This window comes from Taudactylus pleione, unplaced genomic scaffold, assembly GCF_031769625.1.
Source record: "Taudactylus pleione unplaced genomic scaffold, aTauple2 ptg000186l, whole genome shotgun sequence".
Taxonomy (NCBI): domain Eukaryota; kingdom Metazoa; phylum Chordata; class Amphibia; order Anura; family Myobatrachidae; genus Taudactylus; species Taudactylus pleione.
The window spans coordinates 15,965,211-15,991,785 of NW_028284588.1; positions in this window are offsets into that span (position 1 = coordinate 15,965,211).

The following is a 26,575-nucleotide window of genomic DNA, read 5'->3' on the forward strand; positions in this document are numbered from 1 at the left end:
CACCTCTTGACTATATTATAAATGTTGGTCATAGTTTGATGGGTTACATTCTTCCATCAGTTGTATTTACTTTTTTCCATTTAGTAAACAAACAGTTATGTATATTGATTCTTTATTATTTATTAGGTGTAGCAGATGTAAACATTGCATTTTTGTATTCATTAGCTTCCTATGTACCTACTGCTAGGACAAAATATTTTCTATATCTAGCTATTGTTACTATGGAATACTGGAGTCAGTCCAATAATCTGGGTCATATTGGCTTAGGTTTCGTTTATTACTGGCATATATTAATTTTTTCCACATTATGCACAGATTCTATGTTTTATATTTACTCTAAGGCAGTGTTAAATTGGAATCATGAAGATTACAGTTCTGCTGTAGTTTGTATTTGTTGTTTGTGTATGTACTGTGTTTTTGTATCACTATGTTAATGAGAGGGGGTGACGTCACTTCCTGTGCAACAGTCTTCGGGCGCCAGACATGGGGAATGGCGTTCATCATGCACGAGGGTTGATTGCTATGTAAGTCTGGTAAGTTTTGTATTTATGTATATTTGCCTTGACAAAAGAGTTAATAAAGGCGCTGAAATGTTGCATTTTAAAGCTATGTGATTCTTCATTCATCTATCTTCCGCAGTGCCGCCTGTGGGTTTCTATGGGGGAGATTTAATATAGTTTGGAGTAAGATAAAATAGGAGATAAATAGCATAAACCAATCAGCTCCTAACTGTCATTTTTCAAACACTCCCTGTAAAGTGACAGGAGCAGCTTGGTTGGTGCTATTTATCTCCAATTTTACATCTCTCCAAGCTTTATTAAATCTCCCCCTATATTTCAGCATGTCTCAGAGTGAGTTACCAATTGAGTGCCGGATCATGGAGCTGTATGTATATATATATATATATATATATATATATATATATAGATCCAGGTTACCTGCACTCAGAAAAGGTGAGCTATTTGTAGCCTGCCTAGGTGCTCACCCTGGGGTGCTAACCCCCTCCACACAATCCAAAACAAAAACAGGCAGCACTCCAGTACAGAAAAATCTGTGAAACAGCTGGTGCTATGTTTCGGGATCATATTCCCGTCCTGATGATGGGGATGTGACCCCGAAACATTGGCAGTAAAGCACCAGCTCTTTCACTGATTTTTCTGTCCTGGAGTGATGCCTGTTTTTGTTTTGTATTATATATATATATATATATATATATATTACGGGTGAGCGGGTTCGGATTTCTGTAATCCAAACCCCCCCGAGCCCCCCCCGATCCGAGGCCGATCCGAGCCAGGCTCGACTTTTCCCGCCTGACTCGGATCTGAAATCGAGGCAAAACGTCATCATCCCGCCTTCCGGTTCTCGTGGGTTTAGGATCCTATATAAGGTACCCGCGTCGGTGCCATTTTCTCACTCAGCTGTGGACAGTGAAGAGGGAGGGTGGGAGTTAGGGCTGGCTGGGCTGTGTAGTGTAGTGTAGTGTAGTGCAGAGTAGTGTTGTGTTGTGCTGTGCTGCGCTGTGCTGCTGTTGTCCATAGGGGCTGTGTCCACTACATCAAAGTCCATAGGGGCTGGCTGTGTTGTGCTTTGCTGCTGTTGTTAATAGGGGCTGTGTCCACTACTTCAAAGTCCATAGGGGCTGGCTGGACTGTGTTGTGCAGTCAGTTGTCCATAGGGGGTGTGTCCACTCCAAAGTCCTGCGCAGTGTCCCAGTCCTAAAGGGGTGCTGTAGTGTTGCCCAGGGGGTACACTGTTCGTCAGGGGTGCTCCCTCCAAGTGCTAAAAAAAAAAATATTTTTTGTGTGTTTGTGAATTGTGTGCGCAGTAGCCGCACGTGCATCAACAAAGTAGTGCCAAGCGTGCGCCTGTATCATAAGTAAAGGGCCGGCTGGCTTGACCGTTAAAGGGTGCTGTAACCCCCAAAGTACACTCCAAACCAAATAAAAAAATATTTTCTGTTTTGTGAATTGTGTGCGCAGCAGCCGCACGTGCATCAACAAAGTAGTGCCAAGCGTGCGCCTGTGTCATAAGTAAAGGGCCGGCTGGCTTGACCGTTAAAGAGTGCTGTAACACTCAAAGTACACTCCAAACCAAATAAAAAAATATTTTCTGTGTTTGTGAATTGTGTGCGCAGCAGCCGCACGTGCATCAACAAAGTAGTGCCAAGCGTGCGCCTGTGTCATAAGTAAAGAGACAGCTGGCTTGACCGTTAAAGGGTGCTGTAACCCCCAAAGTACACTCCAAACCAAATAAAAAAATATTTTCTGTGTTTGTGAATTGTGTGCGCAGCAGCCGCACGTGCATCAACAAAGTAGTTCCAAGTGTGCGCCTGTGTCATAAGTAATGGGCCGGCTGGCTTGACCGTTAAAGGGTGCTGTAACCCCCAAAGTACACTCCAAACCAAATAAAAAAATATTTTCTGTGTTTGTGATTTGTGTTTGCAGCAGCTGCACGTGCATCAACAAAGTAGTGCCAAGCGTGCGCCTGTGCCATAAGTAAAGGGACGGCTGGCTTGACCGTTAAAGGGTGCTGTAACCCCCAAAGTACACTCCAAACCAAATAAAAAAATATTTTCTGTGTTTGTGAATTGTGTGCACTGTGGCTGCACGTGCATCAACAAAGGAGCAGCGCCAAGCGTGCGCCTGTGTCCCATAAGTAAAGAGCCGGCTGGCTCATTTCTTAAAGGGTGGTGTAACCCACAAAGTGCACTACTCTCCAGCAAAAATAAAATATTTTCTGTGTTTGTGTGCGCCTTAGCCGCACGTATATATCAATATAACATAAATGGAGGACCAAACTTTCTCCGATACAAATAAAATAGGGAAAGATCAAGAACCACTTCCTCCTAGTTCTGTTGCTGCTGCTGGGAGTTGTTCATCATCCCAGAGAGGAAGTAGGAACACCACTACTTTTACTAAACAATTGACCCTCCAACAGTCCCTAGCGATGAGGATGAAGTACGACAGCAGTCATCCTGAAGCAAAACGTATAACTGAGGCCTTGACTGCTATGTTGGTGTTAGACGTGCGTCCGGTATCCGCCATTAGTGCAATGGGATTTAGACAATTGATGGAGGTAGTATGTCCCCGGTTCCAAATCCCGTCTAGATTCCACCTGCATCCTCAAAGCAGCAGCGACAAGCGTGCATCTGTCTGTTAAAGGGTGGTGTAACCCTCAAAGTGCGCTCCACAAACAATAAAAAAATTCTTCTTTTTTTTTCACTTTGTGAAATGTGTGGGCAGTAGCCGCTCCTGCATCCTTAAAGCAGCAGCAACAAGTGTGCGTCTGTCTGTTAAAGGGTGGTATAACCCTCAAAGTGCGCTCCACAAACAATAAAAATATTCTTCTTTTTTTTTCTGTCTTTGTGAAATGTGTGGGCTGTAGCCGCACCTGCATCCTTAAAGCAGCAGCGACAAGCGTGCATCTGTCTGTTAAAGGGTGGTGACACCCTCAAAGTGTGCTCCACAAACAATAAAAATATTCTTCTTTTTTTTCTGTCTTTGTGAATTGTGTGGGCTGTAGCCGCACTTGCATCCTCAAAGCAGCAGTGACAAGCTTGCGTCTGTCTGTTAAAGGGTGGTGTAACCCTCAAAGTGCTCCAAAAAATAAAAAACTAATTTTTTTATGTGTTTGTGACTTGTGTGCGATGTAGCCGCATGTGCATCAACACAGTAGCAGCGCCAAGCGTGCGCCTGTGTCATAAGTCAAGGGCCGGTTTGGACATCTGGTCCGGACTGAAGGACGTGCCAACAATTTCAGACAAGTCTACTGTCACTGTATATGATACTGTCCTCAAAGCAGCAGCGACAAGCGTGCGTCTGTCTGTTAAAGGGTGGTGTAACCCTCAAAGTGCGCTCCACAAACAATAAAAATATTCTTCTTTTTTTTCTGTCTTTGTGAAATGTGTGGGCTGTAGCCGCACCTGCATCCTTAAAGCAGCAGCGACAAGTGTGCATCTGTCTGTTAAAGGGTGGTGTAACCCTCTAAGTGCACTCAACAAACAATAAAAATTTTTATTTTTTTTCTGTCTTTGTGAATTGTGTGGGCTGTAGCTGCACTTGCATCCTCAAAGCAGCAGAGACAAGCGTGCGTCTGTCTGTTAAAGGGTGGTGTAACCCTCAAAGTGCACTCCACAAACAATAAAAATATTCTTCTTTTTTTTTCTGTCTTTGTGAATTGTGTGGGCTGTAGCCACACCTGCATCCTTAAAGCAGCAGCGACAAGCGTGCGTCTGTCTGTTAAAGGGTGGTGACACCCTCAAAGTGTGCTCCACAAACAATAAAAATATTCTTCTTTTTTTTCTGTCTTTGTGAAATGTGTGGGCTGTAGCCGCACCTGCATCCTTAAAGCAGCAGCGACAAGTGTGCATCTGTCTGTTAAAGGGTGGTGTAACCCTCTAAGTGCACTCCACAAACAATAAAATTTTTTATTTTTTTTCTGTCTTTGTGAATTGTGTGGGCTGTAGCCGCACTTGCATCCTCAAAGCAGCAGCGACAAGCGTGCGTCTGTCTGTTAAAGGGTGGTGTAACCCTCAAAGTGCACTCCACAAACAATAAAAATATTCTTCTTTTTTTTCTGTCTTTGTGAAATGTGTGGGTTGTAGCCGCACCTGCATCCTTAAAGCAGCAGCGACAAGCGTGCATCTGTCTGTTAAAGGGTGGTGACACCCTCAAAGTGTGCTCCACAAACAATAAAAATATTCTTCTTTTTTTTCTGTCTTTGTGAAATGTGTGGGCTGTAGCCGCACCTGCATCCTTAAAGCAGCAGCGACAAGTGTGCATCTGTCTGTTAAAGGGTGGTGTAACCCTCTAAGTGCGCTCCACAAACAATAAAATTTTTTATTTTTTTTCTGTCTTTGTGAATTGTGTGGGCTGTAGCCGCACTTGCATCCTCAAAGCAGCAGCGACAAGCGTGCATCTGTCTGTTAAAGGGTGGTGTAACCCTCAAAGTGCACTCCACAAACAATAAAAATATTCTTCTTTTTTTCTGTCTTTGCGAAATGTGTGGCCTGTAGCCGTACCTGCATCCTTAAACCAGCAGCGACAAGCGTGCGTCTTTCTGTTAAAGGGTGGTGTAACCCTCAAAGTGCGCTCCACAAACAATAAAAATATTCTTTTTTTTCTGTCTTTGTGAATTGTGTGGGCTGTAGCCGCACTTGCTTCCTCAAAGCAGCAGCAACAAGCGTGCGTCTGTCTGTTAAAGGGTGGTGTAACCCTCAAAGTGCGCTCCACAAACAATAAAAATCTTCTTCTTTCTTTTTCTGTCTTTGTGAAATGTGTTGGCTGTAGCAGCACCTGCATCCTTAAAGCAGCAGCGACAAGCGTGCGTCTGTCTGATAAAGGATTACATCGGTGACAGCATCCAAGTAGGCATGTCAAACAGTCCGTACCTGTACTGGCAGGAAAAAGAAGCAATTTGGAGGTCCCTGTACAAACTGACTCTATTTTACCTGAGTTGCCCCCCCTCCATTGTGTACTCCGAAAGAGTGTTTAGTGCAGCCGGGAACCTTGTCAGCGAAAGGCATAGGAGGTTGCTTCCACAAAATGTGGAGAAGATGTTCATAAAATGAATTATCAACTCTTCCAGGGAGACCAGCCTCCAGAACGTACAGAGGGACCTGTGGTGGTGGATTCCAGCGGGGACAAATTAATACTCTGTGAGGATGAGGATGTACACAACACTGAAGAGGGTGAGGAATCAGTGGATGAGGAGGATGAGGACGACATCTTGCCTCCGTAGAGCCAGTTTGTGCAGGGACAGATTAATTGCCAGCTTGTTTTGTGGGGGCCCAAATGAACCAATCATTTCAGCCACAGTCGTGTGGCAGACCCTGGCGCTGAAATGATTGGTTTGTTAAAGTGTGCATGTCCTGCTTATACAACATAAGGGTGGGTCGGAGGGCCCAAGGACAATTCCATCTTGCACCTCTTTTTTTTCTTTGCATTATGTACTCTTTTGGGCCTAGTTTTTCAAACTGCCATCCTGTCTGCCACTGCAGTGTCACTCCTAGATGGGCCACGTGTTTGTGCCGCCCACTCGTATCTCTTAGCATAGTCATCCAGCTACCTCGGTGCAACCTTTTGGCCTAAAAACAATATTGTGAGGTTTGAGGTGTTCAGAATAGACTGGAAATGCATGGAATTGAATGTTATTGAGGTTAATAATAGCATAGGAGCAGAAAAAAACACAAATTCTGTGATTTTAGCTGTTTTTATGCTTTTTAAAAAAAAAATACAGATCCAAAACACAAAACCCAGAACCCAAAACACGGAAGGGTGGTTTTGGCAAAACCAATCCAGATCCAAAACACGAAGAAAGATCCAGATCCAAAACCAAAACACAAAACACGAAAAGTGGCCGCTGCACACCCCTAATATATATATATATATATATATATATATATAAATATATATATATTTATATATATATATATATATATATATATAGTATATTAGTGAAATAACCCAGCATATGTCACCTCAGTCTGTTCGTTGCTCCACCCTGCCCCTCCTCTGCTTTGTCTTCTCTCTGCCCACCTCTCTGTCTGCTCCTCTGTCCCACTCTGACCCCTGCTCTGTCCTACTTCACCCCCCCCCACCCACTCCATCCCAACCCTCCCTTCCGTGGCTGCTTTCCCATTCCCAGCGGGTCGTCCTCCTCAACTGGCTAGCCTAGCGTCTGAGCATGCATTTTGGAGGTGGGACAGACTTTGGGAGATTATTATATAGACTTGCCTAGAGAACTCTATGCTGAGCAGCACCAGAACAAATCGGTGTTTTTGTATTAGGAACTTAGGGCCTGACTCAGACCCGGCTGCTAAGAAGCGTTTGCACGTAGCTGCCGATGGTTCGCATTGTGCACATGTGTATGCATCACAGTGTGCGTGCATGAGCCAGTCACTGCGATTGGGAATCGTGCACTCGTAGCACAAAGACTGAGCGCTACCTTGAGTGACAGATAGTGCCAGTTGTGGGTGGTAACAGGGGAAAGTACTTGTGAATGTAAGAGTGGTGATGTGAACGCAGGCGTGTCTGGCCACCAAAACTGCGTGACGCGGCCCGGAAGCTTAGCCATATCTTTGCAAATATATGCAACTGAGATCTCTGAATTATCTACCACCATGTAGTTTTTCAAATCTTATTGCTGATTTCATTCTGAGTGCTGGGGGAATACTTTTTGTTGTTTCTTGTATAGACTAACCCCTCCCTTACATGCACCTGAGTGATATTACTGAAGTGATTGAGCAGCTTCCAACTTGTATTTCTGTATTGAGAGGCATAGATGGGACCAGCGTTAGGAGGGCGTGCTGGTTCTTGTAGTGCCATTAGGAGGACTTAGGGGTGACTCCAAGGTAAGCTAGCTCTCAATTCAGGTATATTTGTATGTGCCATTATCATGTGGCCTTATATTGGGCAATTATTACCCAAATTGGATACAGTTATCAGTTTTGGGGATGAGTTTGGGGTGCAGTGCCCTTTGGGGTTGGTGTGGCTGGGCTGCTCTGGTGAGGCACACATTAACACTTTATTTAGCACTTTTACGCTTTCCAATATATTTTGTGTATATATATATATATATATTTTTTTTTTTTTTCTTAGCTTTTTAATTACACCTTCACTTATTAACACATAGTTTTTCCTTTAATATTATACTAACACTTTAGGCCTTCACTGGTATGCTTTGCTGGGGTGGCTGGCTATCGCCGGCTTTTTTGGGGTTCTGCACCCCAGATTCTGACCAAGTGATAGGGACCTCCGGTATCAGAGACGCCGTGACGCGGCCCGGAGGCTTAGCCATATCTTTGCAAATATATGCAACTGAGATCTCTGAATTATCTACCACCATGTAGTTTTTCAAATCTTATTGCTGATTTCATTCTGAGTGCTGGGGGAATACTTTTTGTTGTTTCTTATATATATATATATATATATATTTTAGTATATTAGAGAAATTACCCAGCATATGTCACCTCAGTCTGTTCGTTGCTCCACCCTGCCCCTCCTCTGCTTTGTCTTCTCTCTGCCCACCTCTCTGTCTGTTCCTCTGTCCCACTCTGACCCCTGCTCTGTCCTACTTCACCCCCCCCCACCCACTCCATCCCAACCCTCCCTTCCGTGGCTGCTTTCCCATTCCCAGCGGGTCGTCCTCCTCAACTGGCTAGCCTAGCGTCTGAGCATGCATTTTGGAGGTGGGACAGACTTTGGGAGATTATTATATAGATTTGCCTAGAGAACTCTATGCTGAGCAGCACCAGAACAAATCGGTGTTTTTGTATTAGGAACTTAGGGCCTGACTCAGACCCGGCTGCTAAGAAGCGTTTGCACGTAGCTGCCAATGGTTCGCATTGTGCACATGTGTATGCATCACAGTGTGCGTGCGTGAGCCAGTCACTGCGATTGGGAATCGTGCACTCGTAGCACAAAGACTGAGCGCTCCCTTGAGTGACAGATAGTGCCAGTTGTAGGTGGTAACAGGGGAAAGTGCTTGTGAATGTAAGAGTGGTGATGTGAACGCAGGCGTGTCTGGCCACCAAAACTGCGTTTAAAGGGCGTGCATCATTAGCTTGGAGGTGTCATTGTACATGTCACCTGGTTGTATTTCAGTTAGCACTGATCGCTGTGCTTGTGGCGGGGTAGGGGCTACCTCAAGCGCTGCATGCAGCTCCGATGGCTCTCGATGTTAGAGATTAATAATACACTTTATGGAGATGACGTGTGTTAAGAAAGGAAAGTGGGCGTCTTTATGCACCTGCGTTTGCTCACTGCCGTCGCTCTCTAAAACATAGAGGGCGTCTTTACGCCACACAGTGTGATCGCGGAATTTGCATACCCGGCCCCTTTTGGCAGCGAGCAATTGTGGCTTAGCGTCCAGGTCTGAATCATGCCCTTAAGGCCATTGTCTGCTATTTTCAGTAAAATAGTATTTAAGCACAAAGGGCTACGTATACACATGCAGTCTGACTGTGAAGGTAATGCAATCACTATGCTGTTGCAACACTACACAGGGACGCCCACTTGGCCTTGCACACATCCTTAATGTTTAGCAAGACTGTAAAACCATCGGTAACATTGAGTACAATCGCAGCCTCACGCACGCTTGCACAAGGTGACATGTTACTCAGAAATTGCTAACCTTATCGCACGCTATGAGTACTCAAGCTGCGTATGGCATCGCAGTGGATAATTTATGCATGCCCATGCAACGGCGTTTGAACGCACTGGCACACCTGCGTTTTGCCAACCAACCCCCATCACCCCCCACAAATAGCACTTCCTGTCAATAACTCTGCGGTGGGTCTGCATAGTAACTGCGATCACAGTCCCGATCGCAGTGGCTAGTTTGCACATGTGTACTGCAGTGCATACGCATGCGTAGAATGCAACAATAAGCTAATTGCATGCATAATCGCAGTAGCGATCGGTAGTGAATCAGGCCCAAAGTTCCTTAGGCTAAAAATGTGGTTGTGCATATGCCGTCAGCTCCAGATCCAGTCAAGATGCCAGCAGATGGGATGCCGGACAACAGGATACCGATGCTGGCATCCCGAAGGGATCAAGATACCATTGTTGGCATCCTGACCAATGGCATCCTGAAGGTAAGTATGATGGTTTGACTGCGGGAATGTGGGGTTAAGGTTAGGAACCATCCGGCGGAGGTTAGGGCTACACACCGCTCGGGGAGGGTTAGGGTTAGGGGGAGAGGGTAGAGTTAGGCTACTTACTGGCCCCTGTCAGGATGCTCACCATCAGGATGCCGCTGTCTGTCTTCTGACCGCCAGCATCCCATCTGCCGGTAAATCAACTCACTCCCTGTTGTCCAAACTTGTTCACAGCCCTCTTTAACTCACAGAGCAGTGGTGTTGGGAAGTGAAATAGCATGTGGCCCTTTCAAAACTTTGCTGTTCCTACTTTCTTCTTTCTTCTGTTATTTTCCCTAATGGTATTTATGGAAAGTTCAACAAAAAATATAAACTCCACACACAAAATGACTCATTATGTCCTATGGTACTGTTGGTATGTATAAAGGGCCTGATTCAGCAGTGAGTGCATGTGGAATCTGCATGTGTGCAGGACCCATTCTGCCAGTGAGCAGAATGGGTCCTGTGTTGTCATGCGCAGACCCTTCTGTGCCTCTGTCTGTTTGACAAGCAGAGACATTTAAGGGGCAGTGCGAGGGCAGCTTTGCAGTTGCGATCCTTGCTGAATCACCCCCTAAGAGAGAGTAAAAATTTATAGGAATTGTCATAGAAATAAATAGGGCAGGGGTAATGCCATGCGGGACACTGAAGGCTAAATTCTGCTGTACATAATTCTATGCCCAAATGTAGAATGAGCAGGTGTGTAATGTGGACCGGGCACAGGCACTGATGGTGGTAGAGGGTGCCATTCATGCAGAACTACAATTGACTTCACTTAGGCCACAGGTAGGCAGTGTTATGAGTGTCACTTGCAGTGATCCTGGCAGCTGAGACTTTGTGATGTGTCACTGTGCAGTGCAGGCAGGGGCAGATAATTCCAGTCAGTGGGGGAGATGTACTAAGCCTTGGAGAGAGATAAAGTGGTGAGTAGAGAGGTCAATCCTGAATCAGGATTAGTGAGATCCTGGGATTTTGCCCTAAAATTGGCAGGATTTGAATCCCGGGATTGGAGCTTCCAATCCCGGGATTTCAGGACTAGTGATCGCATGTGCTGCTTAGTTTTTTTTTTTTATTCGCTGAGCACTAGCAGCACTAGCTCAAATGCAGCCCTGGCCTCGGCTGTGCACATCATGACATGTTGTCAGAGGTCATACTGCACAGACCCATGCTGGCCCGTCCCTTTAGCCGGCCCGCCCACCCCTTTGTCAGACTCAATCCCGGGAATCCCGGGATTGAGTGTTTTTTCAATCCTGAATACCGGGATTGAAAAAACGACCCAGGATTGGCTTCCCTAGTGATAAAGGTACATATCCACTAGCAGACTGTGAAACAATTGAATGATTACGACATTGTATTTGTGCAGTCGTTTCACAGTCTGTGCTGTGCCTACACTGAATGATCAGTCGTTCAGTGTAGACAGTCACCCTCCCACATCCCCGAACATGCCCAATCTGTCGTTATCGGCAGATTGACCAGCATGTTCGGGCAATGATCGATGTCAAAAACAACCAGCTGGAGCACGCATCGCTGGTCTTTTTCGACATTAAACTGCTCAATTTGTGCCCGATTAACAAACGATTGAACGATAACAATGTCATTATCATTCAATCGCTTTGTTTATTCGGGTAGTGGATACCCGCCTTTAGAGATATTGTACCAACCAATCAGCTCCTGTCACTTTTAAAGGCAGTGTTTGAAAAATGACAGGAGCTGATTGGTTGGTACTTTATCTCTACTTAATCTCTCTTCAAGGCTTAGTACATCAGATTCTGTGTGTCCTGACTGTACGGATATTATAGAGGGGTGCGGCAACAGGATAGAGTGGGGTGGGGTAGGAGCAGCAGAGAGTGGAGAGGGCAGGGTAAGGTTGGCCCCTAATCCAGATCTTTCTCTTCCTGGCGGTAAACACATACTGTAGTTGCATTCTCAGTGCTTCAGCCTAACCAAAAGGCCGATAACAGAGGAAACAGAGGAGCCAGGCTGTGACTCTGAGGTGGTAAATTTAATTTTACTGCCTATCAATCTCCACTGCAGAATCTCCATAACCAAATTCAGTATATTATGTATGGTGCCATGTTTGAGGTAATTAAAATATTTTAAAATAGAGTACATATATATGATATATGCACATAATGTATATTAAATTAAATGTAATTTAATTGATATGACTGCTATATAATATATGTAATCCTGGTTTCAATCAATAGAGAATAACTAGAAAAAAATTCAGTGTACTAAATATTTGACAAAATAAATAAATTAAATATTTAAAACCGTCATGGCTTCTTTTTTTGTTGTTGTTTTTAAATATATGTCAAAAGTTAGCTATCAGTAAGTTATAAAATTCCAGATGTCTTAAATCAGAGCTCTGAGTCATAAAATTGGTGATATATATATATATATATATATATATATATATACATTTTTAAATCATTAATTTGTGCATTTATTATCCAGAAAAATATTATCTCTGTAGACCATTTATGATTTTTTTTCAATTTCAAATTAACCTTACATGCTGACAATGCCCATTTAGCAAAATTATGGGGGGGGGACTAATGTAGGAATGATCTGGCACCATGACACCATGCTCTGGGTATGAGTTGTGCAGTCTTGAAAATGTTACTCATCTCTGATGCTTATTAATGTGTCTAATGTTTTGAATGTGCAAAAGCACCATTTGCATACTGATTAATTTAGAGTCAAACTGACTCACTGGGGAACCGCTGTCTGTCCGTGTATGCTGGGGCAATGTGTAGAGACACCTGACACTGCACTAGCACCTACCACTGGCATCACTGACTGATTGTGACATCAGAAAGTAATTTAGTGGAATACTAGAGGGATTACATGGAGGAACTCAATTTGGTTGGATGTACTGCCACAATGGGGTCAATCCATTTAGTATCAAAGGGGGTGAATGGCCATTGGAATGGCATTAAAATGCCAGCAATGGCACTGCGATTCGCCCCCCTCACGTCCTGATCTCACCCTGGACTCGCACACTTTTGCTTGCAGCCCTATGGGGCTGCAAACAGAAATGTGCCGGTCCGGAGGTACCGTAAGTTGCCCCTAATTGGATTGACCCCAATTTTTGCTGCACACGATATTGTTTAAAATGGTAACAAAATATCAGTAATTTTCCTGCACTAATCTTAGTAAAAACATTTTCAATAAAAATGATCACACAGCAGGAAGGGTCAGTTTTCTATATATTTTTCTTTCCATTTTCACAAATGATAGCCAATCGTTGATGTTTCTTTTTTTCTTGACTAAACTATGCAAAATGGCATAGCTTTTCTGAAATACAACAGAATAAAATATATACCGTTATCCAAACTTTACATAGCTTTTGTGATTGTTTAGCACTGTTGATTTTATTGTGTTACATTCTATTAAATTCTAACATATGAAATTGATTCTTTTCTTTCTGTGTTTTTCTTTCATTTGCAGGCATAGAGTCCAGGCAAAACTTGGAAAACTGTTGAGTGACTGCTGTTAAACTTATTTATCAAGTAGGAAACTGCTGCTTAATGACTTGCTGTCTGGAGGATTACAGCTTCCTATGTCTTTACAAGCAAAGACTAGTAGTCATTTGTCTACAGAAAAATCAAGGGAATTATAATTCTTGGCCCTTTGCCTGGGCCATTAATGTATGTCAACTAACAATACAATGCACAATTGCTGGTTCTGCATTCCCTACTCCAGTATAATGCTTAAGACGCATTTATTTAAATAACTATTGTAATAAGGAATTAGACATTCCTATTATTTTATTTTAATGAACTTAAGTAAAATACATTAAGAGGACTAGGAAAACTGGAACAGAACTTTCATAAATCCCTTTTTAATGGGATATGTCACATTAAAGTATTAAAACTAGTTTAATTATCTTTATTTTGTGTAGCCTTCTTGTTAGCTAAATGATCGCATTAGGCAACACATGTATAATATAATTCAATTTTGTTATATCATTCATAAGCACTTTATCATTCAGGAAAGCTCAAAAACACATGTTGAGTTTTAGCTAAAATTAAGATATTTTAATATTTTTCTCCATTTAATACAATTGTGTGTTTGTGTGTGTGTGTGTGTGTGTGTGTGTGTGTGTGTGTGTGTGTGTGTGTGTGTGTGTGTGTGTGTTTGTTTTACATCTTGTGGGCAAACTTTTTTTTTTTAAGTTTTAGAGTAGGCTAATTTCCTCATTTGTCTCCAATGCATTGCTTTTTCATTAATGTTCCAGTTATTTAAATAATGAGACATTTAGTCAGTTTCTGTTCTCTGCTACCAAAGGGGCCTATTAGTTATACTACTGTGCAATTCACTAATGCACTTACAGCCATGGGCAAAAGTTTTGAGAATGACACAAGTATTGGTTTTCACAAAGTTTGCTGCTTCAGTGTTTTTAGACCTTTTTGTCAGATGTTACTAATGTATACTGAAGTGTCAAAGGCTTTTATTGACAATTACATTAAGTTTATGCAAAGAGTCAATATTTGCAGTATTGACCCTTCTTTTTCAAGACCTCTGCAAGTCACCCTGGCATGCTCTCAATCAAATTCTGGGTCACATACAGACTGATGGCTACCCATTCTTGCCTAATCAATGCTTGGAGTTTGTAAAAATGTGTGGGTTTTCTTTGTCCAGCCGCCTCTTGAGGATTGACTACAAGTTATAAATGGGATTAAGGTCTGGTGAGTTTCCTGGCCATAGACTCAAAATTTCAATGTTTTGTTCCCCAAGCCACTTAGTTATCACTTTTGCCTTATGGCAAGGTGCTCCATCATGCTGGAAAAGGCACTGTTCATTACCAACTCTTTTTGGATGGTTGGGAGATGTTGCTCTTGGAGGATGTTGAACTTGGGATCAATTCTCAAGAGGCGGGTTGAAAAATCAAAACCCCACAAATTCGGACAAACTCCAAGCACTGATTAGGCAGGAATTGACAGCATGCCAGGGCGAATTGCAGAGGTCTTGAAAAAGAAGGGCTCTTTGCATAAACTTAATGTAATTGTCAATAAAAACCTTTGATATTTATGAAATGCTTGTAATTTTACTTCAATATACCATAGTAACATCTGACAAAAATGTCTAAAAACACTGAAGCAGTAAACTTTGTGAAAACCAATACTTGTGTCATTCTCAAAACTTTTGGCCATGGCTGTACATTACATGGTAAAGAGATCCCAATTTTATATACAAAATCATTAATTTTGAATGGTAGCTAATATACAAGAGAAGATGGTTAGTCAGGGGCATCTTAAGAGAGGAGGGCCCCCTCCTCTCTCCTCGGTGGCCAGTAGCTGACTGACGTGGCTGGCCAGCCACCAGAGCATTAGTAGACTCCGGGCACTAGTGTGTGCCTGGAGTCTACAATGTATGCGCAGAACGCTAGAAACATGGCCGCTGCTGCCATTTTCGGGTATTCTGTGCATGCACAGTAGAAGCTGGGCACACTCTAGTGCTCGGAGTCTACTGCGCATAAGCAAAACATAAGGAAAAATGGCAGCGGCTGCAATTTTCTGGTGTTCTGAGCAGCGCTGACACCCAACGCGAGACCACGGACAGGCAAGTTTAAACTAATATGCATGCAGGGTCTGCAGTGTGGGGCCTCCCTGGACCCAGGGACCTGCGTGCCCCACACACACTGCACCCATTATAGATATGCCACTGGTTACAGTGAGAACTAAACTTGTTGTTATTACTGCACAACAATTTGTTGAGTTTTTGTTCCACAAACATAGTGACATGTTTCAGTCAGTATTATATTTAATGATACAATTAGACGCACTTGCACTTCCAAGTATGTTTTACTTACTGTATAGAAAATGGGGATTTATGTCATTAATATTTTTTACACAGTAATTAAACAAAAAATAGACTTCATTCTCATTGACCTTTATATGTGGCCGCACTTGGAATGTGAATAGTTTGATAATGAAATGCTAAATGACTATACACATGGCTTCATAGTTATGTATCGTGCTGCCCCATTATTTCCTGTTGCAGACGTAGCCATGATCACTAGCATCTGGACCTGCAACCATCCAACTAGTTTCTAGATGGAATTAAAATCTGGTAATGTGTCGTAGAGCAAATAACAATATACCATTTCAATCACATCCACTGGAAAGCCAATGAAAACAGTTAAGACAAATTGGTTAAATCAAACGGATTTAACCAATTTGTCTGTCCTACCATTTTCGTCGTTTTCCAGTGTTTGAGAGAAAATACCTGATTGTCATTTGTTCCCATACATTACCAGTTTTTGGTCCATCCAAACAACTAATTGGTTGGACAGAACTTTTATGTGTATGGCTGCTTAACACCTATAGGGTGCAATCTGAAATAGGCATCCACTCGGCATACACACAACTCGGAAAAGGAACAAAATCTGCCTACACGTCCACAATGCTACCATGATACAACAATGAGATGGTTCTTTTGCAGGTGATCACATTCTTGCCACCCAGAAATTTCCATTTAGTAACTGCAAAGTAATGAATTAAAAATTAAATCAAGTCAGAATTGCCTGGAGATGGGCCTGGAGCTGAAAATGTGACCAGTACTGTGTGGGTGTGACCAGTTGCATGAGTGTGTACACCCCCTACACTGCATTGTCTTCCTAAATACATAAAAATGGAAACATTGCACAATTTTGTGAGAGAACGTATCAAACAATATTAATGCTTATTATTTATGGTTGACTGTGTAGCCAGTTAGGCAGCTGATCATTACCATGCTGCCTGGATGATGGGCCTATTTTTATTTGGAGGTCTGGAGCTGTAAACTCACTCTGCCAGGATCTTATCACTTTTATATAACTAGTTTTTATATAATCAGCACAACTAGTACTGATAATTATTACAAGACAAAGTAAGATTCCACCACTGTTTTATTGGTACCTGTCTACGTAGTTGTTTCTGATTAATTTTGAATGATTAAGTTATTTGGCAAATAATAAAGCACGCTCAAAAAGAACTACAGAGCTGGCAATTTGTCAATCGGGTGAGAAAGCTCAAAGTACATTGGAGCTGATGCTGAGTTGAAGGTACAGTATGCCTATTTTCTTGTGTGTTTTCTGTGCATGCTATGGTAGGGATGTAGTCGGCATCCCGGCATGTGGGATGCCAATGGTCTGAATACCGATGTAAAAATCTTGTCTGGACAGGATTCTGGCACCAGTATCCCGACCGCCGACATCCCGAAGGTAAGTATCAGGGTGTTATGGGGAGGTTAGGGTTAGGTAGCGGGGTTAGGGTTAGTCATTAGGGGGAGGGTTAGGCACTGGGTAGGGAGTGTTAGGATTAAGGAGCAGGGAGGGGGAGGTTAGATTTAGGCACTAAGGGGGAGGTTAAGTTTATGCACTGGGGAGGGGTGTTAGGTTTAGGGAGCAGGGAGGGGTATTTTAGGCTTAGGCACTAGGGGGGAGGTTAGGGTTAGGCCCCGGATAGGGTGGGTTAGGGTTAAGGTTAGATGTTAGGGTAGAGGTTAGAAATATACTTATGTTACTTCCTATGGGTGTCAGGATTCTGGCTGTCGGGATGCCGCTGTTGGTATTCTGACCAGCGGCATCCCGACAGCCGGGATTTCATACCCAACCTGCTCTGGAAATGCTGAGTTTAGCTCAAGTGTAAATAAGCCTCTTTCTTTTGCACTTAGTTTACGCTGGAGCATGTGGTCCCTGATAAAAATGGCTAACCAAGTATACACATACGGGGTGGGCACACCACAAGTTATATACAACTCTGCATACAAGTGAAGATACGCATATTTTACCATGCATGCAGTGAGGAGCACATACTCCCAATTTATTTTGACTCTGCATCAGGCTCAAACTGTGTTGTTTAAACAATTTTAATAATACTATTAGTACAATAAAATAAGCAGTGCAGGTGTGGGGTAATGTACTTGTGTTGATGCAAGCACATAACTTAAGTTACCGATACTTGTCACCAATGGAGGTTCCAGAGGTTAGGATGAAGGGGCTGTCAAAGCAAAACAGAGCAAGACAGCTGGGCGTAGCAGTACAAGAGTGAAGGCAGGGCACAGTGGGGCCATGGGCTGAGAGGGGGTGGGTGGTATAGAGTGGTTGGCAGGATTGGAAGAGCAGTGATCAGACTGAGGTGAAAAGTCATATGCCGGATCCCTTTACTAGTTTTGAAATATTATTTAATTTTGATATCTTAGTTTTTCATATATAGATGTGTCCTCAAACATCTTTGCTCTATGTGTTCCAAATATCCCATGGTCCTCTCAACTTAGCCATGGCAAGCATCCATTTTTCTCAAAATTTGCTTTTTATTAGCACTGCTAAATTGACAAGAAGCGACAAAACTACATTGCTAGTGTACAGTACACTGACTACTGGAGCTTGCGGTACTTGTACATCTATGTGCAACTAATTCACTATTCTGTTTATAAGAAGTTGTGGCTATTCCTCCCACCATGTTCTGTTGTGCTGAAGCTGTGACTTTGTACATAGGTTATAACAATTCCTTTGCACACTATAAGAGGCTTTGCATGTGGCTATGATATGACTAAGATGCAATATTCATGGAGAGCGTATGCTGCACTAACCATGTTATCTCATATCCGTCATGCTAAGCAGCTCAGAATAATAAGAATAAACAGAAGAAATAATTGTGTAGCATAGTCTAGTTGACATGGATGGGATCAGTAGTTGAGGGTATCTTGGGGTGCCTCAAGGTAAGTTAGCTCTCAGTTTAGAAATACATAAATATATGTCCAAAATTAGATGCTATTATAATATAGAACCACCTGAACAGAGACACCTTGCCGGGGCCTAGTATCATACAAATGTATGCAACTGAAACCGCTGCATTGCTAGGTAGAATGTATCGGGTAAATTTACTAAAGTGATAGCTTTTAGAAGTGGAGATGTTGCCCATTAGCATCCAATCAGATTCTACTTAACATTTAACTAGCAGCTTCTAAAAGATAATAGCTAAAATCTGATTTGTTGCTATAGGCAACACCTCCACTTTTAAAAACCTCTCACTTTACTAAATAGACCCCTAAGTCTCTTCTTGCTGACTTATATGCAGAGTGCTGGAGTAAATTGTTTTTTTTTCTAGTTTAGTTTAACCCCTTCCTTACATGTAACTGTGATGGGCTTATCAATTGAATTAAGCAACTCTCATTCTGTTTATTAGGGCACATCTGTATCTTTGATTTCAGAAAAAAAATTGAGACTGAATATAAACAATAAAAAACAAATATAAATTAAATTAAATACCAGCAGTGTTGTTGGTACCACTTGGTATTCACTTTCCCATTAATGCAAATAAATAAAGGCAACAAAGACTCATGTATTCTAGAAAAGGATGCATTGCCTCCTCATATTTATCAGGAACCTACATTTTAATTGTAGTTACAAATAGTGTATATTTTATCAGTATAAACTAAAATAAGGAAGTAATTGATCTTAGTCACTTGTCTAAGTACTTTATCCCTCTGTCTTACTCTGTTCACACTCATCTGTCGGGAAAACAATAGCGATGTGAATGGTGTGACAAGGCATTTCTCTGAACTGGTGTTGTACTTTGCAGTTGACTTGATGGTGACAGTATTAAGTAGTGTTTGTTTAACCTGTTTAGTACAATTCAGAAGATTACAGAAAAGGTGACCTTCATACAAGTATTGATTGTGAAGCATGACACCAAAGAATATTATAGTAACACATACAGTATACACACATACAAATTGGGATGGAAGGTATTTTACTTTCAATTAACTTAACGATTCAAAAACACATGTATTTTTCAGGGATGCTTATTACAATAACACTTTAGTGTATTCAAGATGTTATTGACTAAAAATATGATTATCATTAATTATACTCAGCCACATGTAGCAAGTTTTGAGTACTTTAGAACATATTGTCCATCCATATTATAATCATAAATTATGTAACATTTGCTGTTTGTCCATCTGTACTTATGGTTTGACAAGCAGGGATAGTACCAGGAGTTCTGGAGCCTGTTTCTTCAAACACTCTGACCTTTCCATATGTCTCTGTACTATTTACAGATCTCAAAGAATGCCATGAACCCCTTTAGAACATTAGCAAATGAAATCAATTATATGAGTAACAGATCCACATATTTTGATGATCCATGGAAATTATTAAGAGGTCAGAATGATGTGCTGCACTAAAAACTGCATGATTGCAAAGGTTTTGAAAGTGTAGCATAAGCAAGTCATAAATATATATATATATATATATATATATATATATATATATATATATATATATATATATATATATATATATATACAGGTTGAGTCTCCCATATCCAAAATGCTTGGGACCAGGGGTATTTTGGATAACGGACTATTCCGTATTTGCAATATTTGCATATCTTAATGAAATATCTTGGGAATGGGACCCCAATATACACACAGAATGAATTTGTGTGTTATATACACCTTATACACAAAGTCTGCAGGTAATTGTGTACAATATTTTCAATACATTTGTGGCTCAAGCAAAGTTTGTGTACAGAAATGAAATTAATTTATGTTTCATATACACCTTATACACACAGCCTGAAGGTAATTTTATACAATATTTTTAATAATTTGTGCCTTAGACAAAGTTTGTGTACATTGAACCATCAAAAATCAGAGGTTTCATTATCTCAGTCATGCCAAAATTATTCCGTATTTCGGAATATTCCGTATTTCGGAATATTTGGATATGGGAGACTCAACCTGTATATACATATATATAAACAAAATGTACACATTTTTTAAAAAATATAAAATTTATATGCATATTATATATAATGTACAATTTTAAAAATGTTCCTCCCCCATAATATTAGAACCACATGGGTCTCATGAATATTATTTTGCCTGCATTGCCCTCTATTTTTCTTGTATGCAGTGTAAGGCTGGTGATGCAGTACATTAAACATAAGGTAGATTTTCCTGTAACCCACATTAATCTCACATACTATAACACACAGTTAATACATTTAAGCTTATGTATTAAGTGGTGTCACTGGTGGGAGATAATATCTTTTTAACCTCTGTTGGTTTTAGGAATTGTACATCCTCCATCCCACCAAAAAAGGGAATGGAAACAATATTTTTAATTGAAGTTTTTATTTAACTAATATGCTCAGATTTATATTAGTGACAAAGCATAAATTGTATTTTACTTATGTATAATTCACTTCTATATGCTGACAATGTTTTTCAGCTTTACCCTTGATCATTGTTTGTATTTTATGCTTTTATGACTAGACCACATTTCTGATTTACTACTGTATGGGTTTTATTTATCAATCAACCTTTATGTTGGTGATTTTGCCATAGGAGTTAAAACGGCTAACCGTGTATTGGCTTAAAAAAAATTGTCATTTTAAATCCCACTGCAAAATCGCCAATTCATAAATAAACCCTTATAAGTTTGTTGAACTGAGAATATGGTTTAACTACAGTACACAATACTCTAACACATTTTACATATATTTATTTTTTTCCCCTCTTTGGAAAGGTAAGGTAATTTTTTAGCATTTTATAAAAATAAAATTTTATTTAAAAAATATGTCATAATAATAAACAAATAGCATATTAATGTATATTCATCTAATGTGTTTGATTATAGAGGTATCCAATATGTGAATGTTCGGTATAGGTATGATGGAGTTATAGGGCCTAGAAACTCAGGGCCTGATTCAGAGCCGAACGCTCTGACCAGAGCGCTCGCTCTGAATCAGGGCCCTCCTCCATGAAAGTGGAGTGGCCTCTTGGATGCTCGCATAGCTGTGGGTGACCACCCACAGCTATAGTGAGCGTCCATGATGATGGTCGCGATGGTCAAGACCATCGCGATCATCGGGCTTGCGACGGAGACCCAGCGGTAGGGTCTCGCTGCCGCAAGCCCTGGAGTGATTTTGGCTCTATCAGAGCCAAAATCACTCCCACTGACATCACTAGTGATGTCAGTGGGGCCGGCTTCAGATGGTATGCGTTCCCATGGAAACGCCTCCGTCTGGCAGCCATGCCCCCGGCACACCCCCCAAAGGGGGCGTGCTGTCACTCAACATCGACAGCACGCCCCATTTGGTGCAAGACCCGGAGCGATGGAGAGCCCGTCGCTATCCGGGTCTCGCGCATGCGCACGACGGAGCTCCCTCCAGTTCCTAAATGGCAAAATTGCGGTAGTACATAATCAATAATGGACAAAACAAGATGAGACACATTACTTAACACTGATATAGAAAGCAAAGTGAAATATAAATCAGTGGAGTGACATCAGGAGAAAAAATTACTGGTATGGTCATACAGCAAAATCACTAAATATACCCCCTAGATGTCAGTCCAAGCAACTAAATGTTCATAATAATGTGATCATTCACAAGAAAAATAAGTTCCATGACATGTCACAGCACCAACACACTTTTAGTATAATAAATCTCAAAATTGAAAAAAATGTATATCAACAGATATCTGTAGAGAACTCTCAATATTCATCACTTCAAAGTAGGCAGACTGAAAATAATAGGTCTGTCAGATATGTATAGATAGAAACCGACAAAATCGACAATAATAAACTTGTATAACAGCCTGTGGATCCACCAAATGCCGTATATATATATGATTGTTTCAGGTACCACAGAAAATAGATACCATTGGAAATGTAGAAATGATATAAGTAAGATTATCCCCTTTATATGGTGTCAGGGCAACAGCTGCTGCTTGTCATTATGTATCACAGTGAATGACATGTGAGCGTGTTGTCAGGCTCACCCAAGGGTTTGAATAAGTGTATTGAGCATCTGCTGTTAAGCCTGATGTGAAAAAGGAACCTGGTGTCTAAATAGTGCAGGAATCTATTCAAATCTGACCTTAATGAGAGTGCCCATACTGAGAAGAATTTTAATAAAGTAGATATCAAGCATAAATTAGGGTAAAAGCCACAGTATGGTATCGTCCCCGATGCTGCTGCTACTCACATGCCATACGAGCAGTGGTGAGTAGTGAGAAGCACAGAATCGCATACTATGGTAAGAAGAAAGTAAAATAGTGGCTGCACTGTAATCCATACAAGGTAAGTTATGCTCTGGTTGCCTCTGGGAGTAGTCCAGGGCCAGTCACTTACACATGACAAATGGTCAACACGTGCGCCTGGAGATAGGAATAGTGTGCTACCTGATTGCTCAAATGAGAGTCGGCATGTGGTGAGCAAAGTCAGCCATCACCGGAGTCCTCAGCGTGTAGTGCTGTGAAATCCCGTCTGTACACAGCGGGAGTGCACTGATCCGAGACACGCGTTTCACAAGCTGCTTCCTCAGTCAGATCAAGTATTAATTACTAAACAACCAGAGAGTTATTTTTTCCCTTTCTCTTCTCCTAGCAATATTTTGGGTGACAGGTAGTTTTGAGGCAAATTGGAAAGACATATCGTCCATATTGCTCAGTGAGTATCTTCAATCACATGTTCACATACATCTTCAGTGGAGTCATCCCATCAAATGTGCTGCACGTCAGAAGCAGAGCCGGCCCTAGCCATAGGCATAATAAGCTAATACTTAGGGGCGACTGGAATGCCTTGGGGCATTCAAGGCTCTGCTGCTGCCTCCCACACGCTGCTGCCGGGATCGTAGCTCCGCTCCAACCTGGCAGCGCACCTGTCAGCCGGGCAGGTGACTGTGACTGGTCAGAATAAGCTTCTGCACAGAAGCTCATTCTGGCTACAGGAGGAGGAAAGATGGCCACAGGAGGGCATGTCACTCCTCCCATGGACCTTTGCAGAGCAGAGCCATACTCTGCCTCCGCCTCTGCATGATTAGCCAGCCGCCGCTTCTCGAACGCAGCAATCAGACCGGGCATCCGCAGTGCAGCAGCAGCATTTGCTGCATCAAGAAAGAAGGAGCCAGCCAGGCAGGGGCGTAACTAGGGCAGGGCAAGCAGGGTGCGTGCCCTGGGCGCCGTGGGACAGGTTGTGTGGGGGGGGCGCCACGGGCCACGGTACCGGCCCTCCTAGTTAGCCAGTGTAGCGCCAACCGCAGTGAGTGCGGTCAGCGCTACACATTTACACAGGACCAGCACTAGGCTTCCAGCGCAGTTCCTGTGCTGCACAGCTGAGCCCGTTCCCTCCCCCTGAGCACTTGCCTAATAGCACCAGGAGACGGGCTCAGGCTGTGCATAACACACGTATTGCCGCCAGCGCTGGCAGCGATGCGTGTGTGAAACAGCAGCCAATGAGAGTCAGATAGATTCTCAATGACTGCTGCAGCACCCACTGCAAGAGCTGGGCTTCTGTCCAGCTCCTGCAGTGGGTAATGGGACAGACGTCATGACATCCTGATGTCTCTCCCATAATGCTGAGCGCACCAGCGCAGGAGGACTGGCGGGCGGTGGCGGCGGGAGTGGTGTCATGGTCTGGAGCAGCAGCATGGATTCAGGTAAGTATATTTGTATATATATTTTTTTTAAACCTGTCTGCACTACTGAGGGCACAACGGGGGAGACCTCTACTGGGGGTGGCTACTACTGGGGGCACCATTTCTTGGAGGACCTCTACTGGGGGGCACTTAATTGGGAGTGGGAACCTCTACTGGGGACTACTACTTGGGGAGGACTACTACTGGGGGCATTATAAAAGGGGTCTACTACTAGGGGCACTGCACTGGGGGGACCACTACTGGGGGCAATAATATGAAGGACAACTACAGGGGGCACTGGATAGGGGGGATCACTACTGGGGGCCTGAATCAGGGGGACCACTACTGGGGGCACAGCATGGGGGGAGACTACTGCTGGGGGCACTATGTAAGGGGCTTACTGCTAGCGGCACTGCACTGGGGGGACCACTACAGGGGGCACCAGATAGGGGGGGATCACTACTGGGTGCCTGCATAAGGGGGACCACTACTGGGAAAACTGCATGGGCATGGGGGGACTACTACTGGGGGCACTATATAAAAGGGCACTGCATAAGGGGTTACCACTACTGGGCACACTGCATTGTGGGGACTGCTACTGGGGGCACTGCATAAGGGGGAACACTACATGGGGCACTGCATTTGTGGGGACCAATACTGGGGGCACTGAATAAGGGGAACTAATTGGGGGCTGTATAAGGGGGACCATTACTGGGGATACTATATAAGGGGCACCACTATGGGCCTGCATAAGAGGGACCACAACTGCATACTGGGGGTACTGTATAAGGGGCAATACAGGGGTTAAGGTGCATATGGATAGGAATGTTCAGCGTGAAAATAAAGGGGTATGTCATGTTGAGACGCCCCTTTTTTAAGTGACCACGCCCATTTTTTTCCTGCGCGTGCCTTCGGCGTGCGCACATATTGGGGGTTGGGACTCCCTTTTCAAATTTGCCCTGGGCTCCAAATACCCTAATTACGCCACTGCAGCCAGGGCTTCTTACTCTCTGTAAGTTTAGCTAGCTCAGGCTAGCTTAGAGAGAGTATGAGAGGGGCTGCAGGGTTGGCATTCACTGGGCACTGAGGGGGCAGAGACTGTTGCTGGCCCCTGCTGCTGCCTATTCTGACAGTGTCTGGAGTGTTTCATGTATATATATGTATATATATATATATATATGTGTGTGTATATAATGTGTGTGGGTTTATATATATATATATATATTTATATTTATATACAGTATATATATATGTGTATATATGTGTGTATTTGCATATGTATATATATTATATACAGTCTGTAAATATACATATATGTATATATATATATTTAATACATGCTAGGGGGCATTAGCCGAAATTTTGCCTAGGGCACCGAATTGGCTAGGGCCAGCTCTGGTCAGAAGGGCCAACCATGCTGATGACAGCATGCAGGTGAATAGAAGATTTTATTGAGCATTCATTCACCGGCTTGTGCAGTGTGTTTGGATTCCCGATATATCCTTCCATTGGGCATTGGGTAAGATACACGTCATTCTGATGTGTACCTAGACTTAAACACCTCAGTCAACATACACATTCCCATTAAACACTGGCAGCACATTCATATATGGACATGTTCTTGGTATACAAATAATTTTGGAACAAATAACAGTCGAGCACAGGCATTCATCCCCCTACCTATGTTTGGCCACAATGTATAGCCTATCGTATGTATGCTCCATGCCATTTGGTCTAATATCTGGTATTGTGCATGTTCTGCCCTCACAATATGCTTCCCTTTGGTCTATATATGATTGGTCAAGCAGCACAACCACTCCTACTTTTCAATAATCCAATCTATGTGTGAAGATCTGAAGAATGGTGTTTATTGTAATAATAGGAGCATAGGAATGTAGTGGTAAAATTGTAATGTAAACAATAAAAGAATGCACTTATAATATGAACAGATGTGATGCAATGCAAACATAATAACAAAAAGCTGCCCTCACGTGACAGCAAAAAGTATCAAGAATACAGGAGTCCCAAAGTTTTTATGTCCCAAGCAAACTGCTAAGAGCCACCTGTGTATGCTTGCCACTTCACTGGGTTTTCCACTGCCAGCATCATGGAACAGCGAGCCTATTGAGGAAAGATATGCTTACAAGCTGCTATATCAGTCAGGTACAAACGATGCATTGGATCATGCCCACAGCAAGGGTAATTACCATTTGATTATAGTCCAGCATCAGATTACATCTGTTTCACCACTGTAATATCACTATTTGGAGGCATATTCACAGCTGTTATTGGATCTATTTATGAATGGAGTGTTACAGATTCTATGGGGCATATTCAATTGGGAACAAGGTTTAGCGAGGTAAAATACCTTGAGTCCCTCGTGCCCAATTTTGGTTTACCACGGGTATGCGTGCTCCCAATACTCATGGTAACCAATAATAAAAAAGTGGTCAGAGCTGAAAACCCAGTGACATGTGACACAAAAAGATACCTACGTGTCCGGGGGTCTACGGTGGTT